We start from the raw sequence: 13,462 nt of genomic DNA on the forward strand, positions 1-13,462 counted from the left end.
GCCTTCAAAAACGAAAGATAACGACGTGGATGATTACCATGGTCTTTTGTTTTCCTCCAATATTTCATTCTATTATAAAGATTCAAACTAATGTGGAATAAAACGTATCTGAAGTCGTGTAAAACTGGACCTTTGACATCCTAAATCGTAAGGCATGTGAATATATGTGGGACTATATATATAGTTTATGTGATAAGTGGTAAGCAAGTCATTCAGAACTTGTTGTATTGTTTCTTTTATCATGCAAGTATGCACTGCAAAATCATGCGCCATCATTGTAGTTGAATGGTAAAGCTTCGTGAAAGGGGTAGATGAATGCCAATCGCATGAAGAATAGGGAGAACTTTAGTTTTTTTTAGGGAAAGTAAGAACTTTAGTTGTGTCAACTGTATAAATAATTCCATCATAGCATCGTTAAAACTTGTGATTCTCAAAAGTAAAACCAATCTATCAATCATGTAGTTTGCGATACTTGATGAGAACAACGTTAACGCATGAGCAAATACTTGGACTAGGAAGACATATATGATAGTGATTTTTGTTCCAGTAAACAATTCTGAATATTTAGGGATTGAATTCATAACACAAATTAAGATGGAATCAGATCAATTTTGTGCACCACTGGTGGAAAAATGGCCTTTGGTCGCGGTTCGCAACTGCCATTAGTCGCGGTTGCGCAACCGCGACCAAATAAGCGCGACTAAAGGCCCCCCCCTTTAGTCGCGGTTGCTTACGAACCGCGACTAAAGGTCCGTCCACGTGGGCGCCAGGCGTCCGTCGGGGCGGAGGACCTTTAGTCGCGGTTCGCCTGGCCAACCGCGACTAAAGGCCTCCGCGGGTTAATTTTTTTTAATCTATTTGATTTTCTAATTATTTTTCACTCCTTTTTTTCTTTTTTTTTCCACAATTTCTAGTATTTCAGTTATTGGCCAAGTTTAGTCACTAACTACACTTAATCTCTAGTCAAATTCCTTACCTGTGGTCAAACTTCCCGCTCGGTCACCCATCCTCCCACTACTCCAGCACTAGCACGCTAAACTTCCAAGTTCTTTTCCCATCCTCCTTCCAAGTGCTTCGCGCGCATGTTGTTGATACTAGTATCATATCAATCCTATTAACATGTTGGGTCGATGTCACACTTCTTTATTGTTTGAATTTCAAATAATTATTTTAATAAACAAAAGTAATGATGTAATAATAGTCTTGAATAAATAAATAAATATTAACTTTTTAAATTTATATTATAATTAATTTTTTAATTTTTTAATTTTTTAAATATTTTTTTGCCAAACCTAAAACCTGAAAATTTGAAAATCTAAAAATTGGCTAACTTTATGGTTAAGTAATAGTAATCTTTATGCAAGATGCAATTATTAATTTAAAATTTAAAAAAAATATAAAATACTGAATTTCTGGCAAAAACTAAAATCTTCCTGCTTTCATATTTTCATTTGGAATTTTGAGAATATAAAAATTGGCTAACCGGGTAAACCCGGGTGAATTCGGATGTAACTTTTTCCCACGATCATTTTGATATATTATACGTTTTTTTTCGATGTCGTATGCAAAAGTTAATGCGATTGTACCATTTTTCAAACCTTTTTTGCAAAAAAGTTGAAAATTCAAATTTGTTAATTTTCCCTAATAGTAGGTTGCATAACATACAAAAATCTGAAAACATTTTATTTTTTGAATTTTCTATCATTTTCTTTTCTATTTTACAGTGTTAAAAAAGGCGATCCACGGGGGGGGGGAGGGGGGTGAAGGGTGCGTGGGGAGTAAAAAACCTGGAGAAACCTTTAGTCCCGGTTAGGGACACCAACCGGGACTAAAGGGTACCCTTTAGTCCCGGTTGGCCTGGCCAACCGCGACTAAAGGCCTTCGGCCAGGCCTGAGGACTGGCCAACCGCGACTAAAGCCCCTTCCGTCCGCCAGCTGTCGACCGAGCCCGCTGGGCCCAGACCTTCGGTCGCGGGTCGCCTCCCGAACCGCGACTAAAGACCCCTTTAGTCGCGGTTCGAATATTTCCGCGACTAAAGGGGGCGTCTGGAAGCCTCTTTTTCTACTAGTGCACGTGGTTAGTTCTAGAAGATGCAATCTTTTTTTATCGTTGAATAATGCCTCACACGCCATGATCTGACGACAGATTACAGTGTTGTATATTTTGAAAATTCAAGGAATCTTGTAGTGCCAAACAAACTTGAGGTAAGTGGCATGATTTTCAAAATTCGATGAAACTTTACTACGAAAAGCACTGAAAACAAGTTCATCAATTCTCAATGGGATAGGGCGGCAGCTTCCACTGATATTTATAGGAGACTATTGCGGTTTAGATTATAGCAAGGAAAGTACTTGTACATAACAGAAGAACCAATAGATTACACGCTGTTATCTATCCAGTTTTTAGTTTTTGGGCTGTCTGATTTCCCCTTTGCCCTATTTAACCCAATAAATAATTGTGTAAATTGACATATGCTCGATTCTCCGTTATTCTCCTCGAAATAGGCTTTCGCCCCGCTTTATAAATAAATCAACCACATCCATACAACGTTCACATACAACACAGCCAAACCAACCCGAGCACCAACAGTCTGTTGGTGCCACAGCACAACATGCCCAACTGAAAGAGATAAAACGATATAACCCAAAGGAGAGGGCTACTTAGAGGCTGGACGACGTAGAAATGCGACGGGCTGCCGCAAGAAGATCCTCTAACATGCCGTCCAGACGCTCTCTGTCCCGCTGTCTACACAGCGGGTACCACTGCTGCAACGAAGCCAAGAAAGTAAAGAAAGTAAAGATAGATTCAGAAGCGCGTCGAGGCAATATACGCTCTATCACCATCTTATTGCGAATAGTTTAAAGGGTCCAGGTCAAGGCAGCGAACAACAACTAGAAGAGATGCCTCCTCCTACCGGTGTTGCTCGCATGGGCCTCAATGAACTCAACGAGGGCTGAGGCCTGCCACTCAGGCCCCAGCGCCTCATGTAGGAAGCTCTAGAGATAACGGTTCGCATGAGGGGCGACGATCTGGGCGACGCCCTGGGCGACGGCCTGGGCGAGGCTATGGATGGGGCTGCTTCTCCGTTCATTGGCGGGAGGTTCTAGTGTCTGTCCGAGGAAGACGAAGCGGAGGGTCTGGAGGAGCCTCTTCCCCAGTCGTCGGCGGCATATCGAGAGTCATCGCCTGAGATCTCTTTAGTTCCATCAGCCAGGTATGTGAAGAGGATGTATCATCGGGCGCAGCAGTGTCATGCAGCGCTGTTGTTGTCGGTTTTGCCCTACAGATCGGGGGCTTCCTTGCCGGAGTTTAGTCCGCAGTTGCGTGGATTTTCTCCGTCAGAGAGATCTTTGAAAATACATGTCCTAGAGCCGACAGTGTTCTCTCTGCAAGAGTTTGATGCTACAGAATGGGTTAAGGTTTTTAGGAGGGAGAGATGTCGGCGGTTACGACGACCTCCTCATCCTTTCCACGGCCTAGAGGGCCGTCGACCTTCTCAGCGTGTTCGCCGGAGTTCTCCAATGGCCGTTAATTCAGGATCAGGGGTGTTTGAATTCAGTAGGCCACCGATTTTTCAGAGGAATACTGGGACAGTGCATTGCGTTGGGCCCCACTGGTCCAATGGGCAAAGGCCCAGCAGATCACCCAAGGGTTTTAGGAGGGTCTCGATCGCTCAAGGGTTGCCAGCGCCAACCATTCGTCAATCTCGCCCATCTCCCTCTACCCATCGACCTGTGGAAGCTAGGGTTCTGTCTCCAATGGTGGGGAACACACCGGTTCCTCCTCGGGCAGCCAATCCTTCGGCCCTTACTATGCGTCAGCCCGTGCTACCCAGGACTACCCCTGGCCGCGAGACCGGTGGGGTTGTGGTGGCGGCTGGTGGTGCAGCTGGTGTGGTTGCTGGGGGCGGCTGTCTCCAATGTGGCTGTCCCGACCAGTAGTGTCGCACCGGCCGGGAGTGGTCCGGTGGTGCAGCCACCTCGCTTCGATCATGGATCCAGCTCGGGTGCAGCTTCTGGTTTTGGTGATAGGAGGTATGATGGCTTCGATGATCAAGACTTTGGTAGATTCCAGGAAGGATATTTTGAAGGTAACAATGGGTATGGTAATAACTATGGTTCTCAGAATCGGGGTAACTTCAGATCCCGCCCTTACAATAACAATAGGCAGCAGTGGAACAGAAGTTTTAATAATAATTTTCGGGGTCTGGCCATTTTTACAATAACAACAACCGTTATCAGCGTCGACCTAATTCTAATGAGAGTTCTCAGGGAAATGGCACTAGCCAGGGAACGGAGAGTTTAGTTAGAGAGATTTCAGCTTCAGCTTCGGGTGGATCGGCCAGTGTGGTGAGTTCACAACATGTGGACAATGGCTCACTTGATAATTCAGTAGCGGCTTTATCTGCTCGTGCTCAGAAAAAGATTGATAAGGTTCTGTGTCTAAAGTGTGGTGAGTTTGGGCATTTCGCTGATGCTTGTACTGCGGTTCTTTGCATATACTGTGAAAAGATTTCACACGCGGCTAAGGACTATCCTTTGTTATCTATGCCTAAACCTGTTGCCATTACCTATGGTGTGTCACGGAATGAGCTTATGTTTCATGAGGTTCCTACTTCTTCTGAGGTTACCTTTAAACATGACAGTGGTAAGGTTGGCAGTATCTCCGTCACAGGAGGGAGTTTATCTGCTGTGGAGATTATTAATGAATTACAGTGGATCATACCGGGGAATCATCAATGGGATCTCACTCCTACCGAAGATGGTGCTTTTAAAACAATTTTCCCTTCAAAGGCTGACTTAGCAAGGATGACTAAGATTATCAAAGTGCCGGTCCAAGGGACTTCTATGTTCCTAAATTTTGAAGAATGGTCTACGGCTGAGTTAGACAGGTTTTATGTTACTCCTGTTTGGGTTAGAGTGCATGGGGTCTGTTACAAAGAGAGGTGTGACTACCTCTCTCTTTTCGGTGTTGGATCTCTTATTGGGAAGACTAAGGAGGTGGACATGTTGTTTACTAGGGCTCACACCACAGTGAGAATGCTTGTGGAGGTCACTCGAGTTGAACATATTCCAACTACTACGGTGGATCACATGTATGATGGGCAGGGGTATGGGCTCATTTTTAAGCTTGAATCAAACCTTACAAAGATTAAGGAGGATGTTCTTATGAGTGATGCACCTTCTAGTGATGATGCTACCAATGATGAGGTAAAGGGAAAGGAGACGCCAAAGGGTAAAGATCAACCTTCTAGTGGTGGGGCTAATTCCACATCTTTAATTACCAAATCAAGATCCACCTGTTCATAACAGCCACCAGCATACTTCAGCTAAGGCATGCTCTCTGCCGGTGTTCAGAGTTGGTCAGATTGATTGTGACTGGGCTGATATTGGTGATGTCAAATCCTGGTCAGCAAGCAAGGTGTCTAGTTTGGTTCCGCGTAAATTATGGTCTGACTATGATGAGGAGGACGACGATGGGCTGCCGTCGCCGCTGTCCCCTTTGAATGTTAATTTTGTAATCGCCATGAAGAGGGAAGCACATATCACTAATGCAGCGGACAAATTGATAATGACACCTACTGTGTCTGTTTGTTCGGCGGAAACTACACTGGGCCTCTCTGCCGAGGAAACAGAGATGCTGCAGCCTATTGCCATGGCAGGGAGACAGCGAACATGGGGTTTCTTTCGGCTGCGGTACATAGGTCGAATGGGAAACCAGAGGATTTTTCTGCTGCGGCAGATTCTGCTTTTTCACATGGCCCCGAAGATAATTCCCATGTGACACATGATACGACATCTCCTGAAGTTGCTAGTAGTACTCCCAAGGTTTTTTCATCTGGTTACAAAGGTACTAATTCAGAGTCTTGTAAGGAGCAAGTGACTCCTAATATTGCATGCGTTTATACATCTTCTTCTTTCTGTTCTAAAATCGCATGTGATATTGTTACTCCATCTGCTCTTTCGGATACTCATGTTACTTCATATGTTTCTGGTGCTCAAGCTAATACTGGAATTGGCACTGAAGTTTTCCTCGGGGGACGGTGTTCGGTTGACAAGGTGGTGGCTTTTGGTGGTGTTGCTCCACCGGTGATGGGATCTAGGTCGAGCAAACGAATTATGCATCAAAGTGATGCTGACGCTACACAGATGGAGAGGGCTCAAAATTTGGCAAAGGCCAAGGACGGTCCAGCATTTTTAGGTACTTCATCTCCTTCCAAATATTCTTTAAGTTCCATCCCGGATGAGATTTTTAAGCAAAGAGTAAATAAGTTGGGGGTTTCATTGGGGTCTTCTCCTTCTCAAATATCTAGTACTATTAAAAAAATCAAAGAAGTTGATAACAACAGAACCCTCATAATGATAAAAAAGAATTTAGCAGAGGTTAGTAAAGATGATGAATCCTTACAACCTGAGGCTTTAGAAAAAGCTTCCGCTTTTGCAACGGATCTGGCCGATACACTACAGGAATGGGCCGAAACGCCGACGGCCTAGTCATACGCCGACGGCCAAAACTCGGGGCCGTCGGTGTATGGGCCGTCCAGGCCAGCCCCCCAACAAGGCCGTCGGCGCAGCAATGCCCTCGGCGTAGGCAACGCTACGCCGACGGTTGCCCTCGGCGCACCGCGGGCCGTCGGCATAGGCCTGGGATACACCCCACCAACTCTGCACCGTGTCGGCGCTGTCACGGCGTCACAGAAACTAAGTAACATAAGATGATGTAGTGCGAAGGTTTCACATTTTTTTTTGATTTTTTTTGAATTAGTTGTGCTCGATTCAAAATGCGGCCAAAACAGCGGGCATGAACTTTCTAACCTAGATGCATAATTTTTTAAAACTCTTTGTAGATCTATGATAAAATATATAGTTCTGAACCTAAAAATATTTTTTAAAAAAAAATTAAGGGCAAACAATCATGCACCTGTAGTTCAAATTTTGTCCGCTTCCAACTGAATCGGCAGCAATTTGTCTTTTTGGTGAGAGGTACCTAGAAATATTTTGAGGTGCAAGAAGTTGGTGATTTGTACATACAATATAGTCTAGCATTCTTGAAAATTTAGGTGGTCCAATTTTGGAATGTTTTCTTGGTAGGTGCTTCACAAAAAACCCCGCTTTTCGCGCTCGGTATTTAAAAAATAGATTTTTTATGCAAAGACCACAAAATCCCCCAACAACAACATTGCTTCCCATATGAATACACACACGTGTGCGCAATATGGGCTCAGTTCGACAAACTATGCCATGGTTTAGGTCATGACCTATCTCATTTGACCTGAAAGCCATAGAACTTTGGACATCGTAGGTCATTTCTGAGAAGGTTTTTCTAAAACATTTGCGATACCCAAGTTTTATATTTTTCCTAGAAACTAATTAACATAAGATGAGGTTGTGCGAAGGTTTCACAGTTTTTTGATTTTTTTTGAATTAGTTGTGCTCGATTTAAAATGCAACCAATCAGAGGGCAGTATTCAGCTAGCCACGGATTGCCCAGATATTAGCGAATTCTGATTGGTTGGGAAGGTTAGTCCATGGATCGATGACATGGCATGGAAAAGAAAAAAGGAAAAAAAAGCCACCGGCCGCACCAGGCTCTTATCTTCTCCTCTCCTCCTTATCTTTCCCGTATCTCTCCTCCCTATCTCTCTTCTCCGACGGACCACGCCACGGCCTCACCGCGCAGGACCACGCCGTCCAGGACCTCGCCGCCTTCTCCTCCGATGGCCGCGCCCAGGTCTTCCCCGCCTTCCTCCTCCAGCGGCTCCGCCTTGGACCTCGCCGCCTTCTGCCTCTGATGGCCGCGCCTAGGTCCTCGTCGCCTTCTGCCTCCGACGGTCCAGCCCAAGTCCTCGCCACCTTCCTCCTCTGACGGCCGCGCCTTCGACCTCGCCGCCTTCTACCTCCACGGCCACGCGTCCTAGGTGTCTGCACGCGCACGAGCCGGTGTGTGGCTGCGTCCGCACGCGCATGGAACAGACTCCGACAGGACCGGCGCTCGGGAGCAGAACGCGGCGGCGGCGCACCGGCCACCAACAGAACGCGGCGGCGGCACGAGCCCGTTAGGGTTCGACGCGATTTTTTTTATATTTTTATTGGAGATGTACGCCGAGGGCCATCCCCGTCGGTGTAGCGCCGATGTCCGTTAACGGACGACGCACCGGCCATTGCTGCGCCGAGGGCTCAGGCGCCGAGAGCCCGGAACGACCGTCAGCATCCAACGTTTACGTCGAGGGTCAGTCCTACGCCGAGGGCTGGCGTGTCTCCGCCGAGGGAGACCTTCGCCGAGGGGCTACGCCGACGGCAGCCCTCGGCGTAGGATACGCCGACGGCCTTCCATGGCTAGGCCGAGGGCTCTCGACCGTCGGCGCAGTGGCAGATTCCTGTAGTGATAATACACAGTTGCTAACAGAGGAGAAAGAACCTGTACAGGAAGGGAAACCTTTAAGAGTTTATACGAGAAGAGAAAAAGTGGTGCCTAAGATAGTGCGTAGAAGTGTACGATTGAGTAAGAAATCGAAACCATCTGTTTAAATTTTCAGTATCAATGAAAGGTATTTTTTGGAATAGTGATGGATTCAAAGATCCAGCAAAACATAGGTTTGTGCGGGAGGCCATTTTTGAACACAAACTAGACTTTTTTGTGATTCTAGAGACTGGGAGAGATAATTTCTCGACCCCTTTTCTGAATAATATTTCTGGGGGACAAGACTTTCAGTGGTATTGTCTTCCCCCGATTGGGCGCTCTGGAGGTATTCTTATTGGGGTTAATGCAAGCTCTTTAGAGGTACAGCAAGTTGTGGTGGGTGATAGGTGTGTCAAATTTTATGTTAAGTCTAAAGTTGATCACTTTCGTTGGGCTCTTGTAGCGGTATATGGGGCGGCTCAAGATGAGCATAAACCTGAGTTCCGAGCCGAGCTTGTCCGTATTTGTGAGAATGAGGCTTTGCCGATTCTGGTAGGGGGACTTTAATATTATTCGTCGAAAAGAAGAGAAAAATAATGACAACTTTAATGCGAGGTGGCCCTTTTTGTTCAATGCCATCATTGAAAGTCTAGACTTGCGAGAGATAGTTCTTTCGGGTTGACAGTTTACTTGGGCTAATTGTCGTGATACTCCAACTTATGAGAAGTTAGATAGAATTCTTGCTTCTGTTTCTTGGGAGCAGAAGTTTCCTTTGGTCTCGGTGAGAACTCTCACTAGATCAGGATCAGATCATACTCCTTTGCTTTTGGATTCGGGGGACCAAGCTTTTAAAGGGAATAAGTTCCATTTTTCGTTTGAGTTGGCTTGGCTGAAACATGACGGGTTCGCGGAGATGGTTGTTCGTGAGTGGACATCCATATCATCTAGTTCCAATCCGATGGAGAAATGGCAGAACAAGATTAGACATCTTAGACAGTTTTTGCGGGGCTGGCCAAAAAACCTTTGTGGTTCTTATAAAGCCGAGAAAGAACACTTACTTAGCATTATTGACAATCTTGATTGTAAAGCTGAATCTTATCCTATAGACGATGAGGAATGTAGGTCTTTACGCAATGCTCAGGATGCTATTGCCAAGTTACGTCGTGATGAGGAGTCAAAGTGGGCACAACGAGCCAAAGTTAAACATATACAGGAAGGGGGGACAATACTAGATATTTTCACCTTATAGCTAATGGGAAACATAGGAGGAAAAAGATTTTCCAACTTGAGCAAGACGAAGGGACGATTATTGGGCAGGAAAACATTAAGAACTATATTTCTGAATATTATAAGATGTTATTCGGACCCCCTATGGTGAGCACTTGTAGTATGGAGGACACTAGAAATCAGGATATACCGCAAATTTCGGCAGAAGAGAATAGTATCTTGACTGCCCCATTCTCTGAAAATGAAGTCCATGAGGCTATCTTTCAAATGGAAAAGAATAAAGCCCTGGGACCTGATGGATTTCCAGCTGAATTCTATCAACACTTCTGGGAACTAATTAAAGCGGACCTCATGGAGATGTTTGTCTCCTTTCAAAATGGTGACCTACCTCTATTCCATTTAGATTTTGGAACAATTATTCTACTTCCTAAAAAAGAGAATGCAGTCCAAATCCAGCAACATCGTCCTATTTGCCTCCTTAATGTTAGCTTTAAGGTTTTTACAAAAGTTGGCACTAATAGGGTGATGGGTATTGCAGAGAGCGTAGTACAACCAACACAAACTGCTTTTATGTCAGGAAGACATATCTTAGAGGGTGTGCTAATACTACATGAGACCATTCATGAACTTAATAGGAAGAAAATGGATGGGGTTTTATTTAAAATTAATTTTGAAAAGGCATACGACAAGGTTAATTGGGAGTTTTTGCAGCAGACAATGCGAATGAAGGGTTTCGACCCAACATGGTGCCAATGGGTGCAAAGATATGTTGAGAAAGGCAGTGTAGGTATTAGGGTGAATGATGACATAGGTCACTATTTTCAGACTAAGAAGGGACTTTGTCAGGGTGATCCGCTATCTCCTGTCTTGTTTAATATAGTCGCCGATATGCTCGCCATTATGATTCAGAGAGCAAAAGAGGATGATCAAGTTAGTGGACTTATCCCTCATTTAGTCGAGGGTGGCCTCTCAATTTTACAGTATGCGGATGACACTATCCTTTTCACGGAACACGATTTAGACAAAGCACTGAATATGAAATTGGTTCTATGCATTTTTGAACAAAAATTGTCCGGCCTCAAAAATAATTTTCAAAAGAGCGAGCTATTTTGTTTTGGACGGGCAAAGGACCTTCAGACAGAATATAAAACTTTGTTTGGATGTGATATTGGCTCTCTGCCATTTCGATATTTGGGAATTCCCATCCATTTTAGAAAGCTAACAAATGGCGAATGGAAACCGGTGGAGGATCGGTTTGAGAAAAAAATTAGTTGTTGGGCGGGTAAGATGCTTTCCTATGGGGATCGTTTGACTCTTATTAACTCTGTCCTCACGAGTTTTCCAATGTTTATGCTATCCTTTTTTGAGGTTCCGATTGGGGTTAGAAAAAGATTATATTTTTTCCGGTCCCGGTTCTTTTGGCAAGGTGATGGACACAAGAGGAAGTACAGATTGACAAAATGGGATATGATATGCAGACCCAAGAGTCAGGGAGGGCTAGGCGTAGAGGTGCTTGAGTTAAAAAATAAGAGTTTGATTACCAATGGTTATTCAAACTTATTAATGAAAGGGGTGTTTGGCAAGAACTTTTGCAAAATAAATACCTTAAGGATCAAACACTGTCTCAAGTTTCTGTGAGACCAACAGATTCCCCTTTCTGGAAAGGGTTGATGAAGGTAAAGGATGATTTATTCATGAGAGGGACGATGGAGGTGGGAAATGGGCATAACACTAGGTTCTGGGAGGATGTCTGGATTGGGGATAGACCCCTTTGTGACCAATACCCCTCTTTGTATCGTATAGTAAATAGGTCGAATGTTTCAGTAGCTCAGGTGATGGGTCTGATCCCTTTAAACATAGGTTTTAGGCGAGCACTTGTTGGCTATAGGTGGGATAGATGGGTACATCTTGTCACTCGTCTTATGGAAGTTCATCTCTCGGATAGTAATGACGTTTTTAAAAGGAATCTCACAGCGTCGGGTCTGTTCTTGGTTAAGTCAATGTATCTTGATTTTCTCAATGCTCCAGTAGGCAATTTTAAAAACTATATTTGGAAGATTAAGGTTCCACTTAAAATCAGGATTTTTTTGTGGTTCCTTCAAAAGAAGGTTATTTTGAAAAAAGATAATTTGAAAAAGCGTAATTGGCAGAGGTGCGCTAAATGTTGTTTCTGTGATCAAGATGAGACAATACAACATCTTTTTTTTTGATTGCTCTTTTGCAAAAGTGCTTTGGCGCATTATGTATTTGGCTTTTAAGATCCCAGCCTGTCAACACCCGGATTTTTAAGTCCAGATGCCTATTATGCCGTACATCGCAATCCCAGGAATATTGTTTTTGCGAGACATAATAGATTGATATCACAGAACATCATTCATTACCTACCATAATCGTCTTACAACAAAGGATCACATGATCCAGTCTTAATACAACATAGGGGATCTAGAGATCCAAATACAAAACACATAGCGGAAGCGAAGTAGTAATGGTCTTGGTCCATCTGTTCCACAGGCAACTGTTGACGTCAGGAGTGGTCCTAGTTGTCGTAGACGTCCTGCTGTCCTTCTTCCGGGTTCTGGTATTCCTCTTCATAGTCTGGCCATTTGAATAGCCAGGGACACAGCCATGAGTACTTTTTAAAGTACTCGCAAACCAATACTAATGTAAATACTATCAACTGTAGTAAGGGGGTTCTAAGCTCTAGTTTCATTTGCAGAAAGCCAGTTTTATTTCATAAGTACTTTAATACTCAAAACCTCTTCATTTGCCTAACTTAGCTCAAGTGGAAACATCAGTGTCATTCCCACAACTCAGTTGTGATTCAAAGTCCGAGTCACGTTTCAAACTCAAGTCACAAGTCACCATTCATATTTTTGGAAAAGTTCTGATGATGGAACAGTATGGCCTTTCCAACTGTCCATGACCGCAGACGCGGCTATTCGAATAGGTTTACACTCTGCAGAGGTTGTACACTTGTGCCACAACAATTACAATAGTTCGTCAGGGGTAACTGGCCCTGATTTATCGTACGCAGTACGCGAACTACCAATCCTAACCTTTCATTTACATACCCTAGTATAGGCACCTCTCCCCATGAGCTTGGCCTCCCGGTGAAAACAAACCGTCAACCCGGGAACTGCACAGGGCTTGGGTAGGACATTCACCTCATTTCACGTCATTTCACATTCAATGGAGGCAGCCTCGGCATAACCCCTATGACGCTTGTTCAGAGGGAACCCATACTAAAATACATAGGTTTCCAGTTAAGCCCTACCCAGATTCAGGTATTGTGGGGATACTCAAGAATTGGAAAAGGTATCGCATCCGAACCCAACCATCAGTTTTTGGAAAGTTTCACCAAGTCATTCACAAGTCACATTCACCTTCAAAATATTTCAATAGAATGACTCATCATTCCAAGGTTTTCGAAGTCATTGGTTTTCATAAGTTCCCATCTAGAGTAAACAATTTTAGTTTAGCACTAGCAACTAGTCGTGAGGGATGCTAACTAATTTGTAGCTATCTAGGCTAAGTTTGATACTCTTGTAACACTCTATACTTAGACCAAAGTTAACAATAAAAGTAAGCTTTAAATAACCAAAGTAAAAGCTTGTAAGAATAAAACTTGGGATTGGATCCTTGAACAGAAAAATAAGTGTAATGGTGCCTTGCTCCATTAGAGCTTTGCACTTGGGAACTTTGCAAGAGTGTTAGCTTGCCTTGGTTGGTGAGGTGATCAAAGTTCTCTTCTTCGTCCTCTTGGTAGAAGACCTCCTCCTCTTGATAGTCTCCGGTACTAGCGTCTATAAACGAATACGAGGATACAATCACCAA

This window comes from Lolium perenne, chromosome 5 (genome assembly GCF_019359855.2).
Source record: "Lolium perenne isolate Kyuss_39 chromosome 5, Kyuss_2.0, whole genome shotgun sequence".
Taxonomy (NCBI): Eukaryota; Viridiplantae; Streptophyta; class Magnoliopsida; order Poales; family Poaceae; genus Lolium; species Lolium perenne.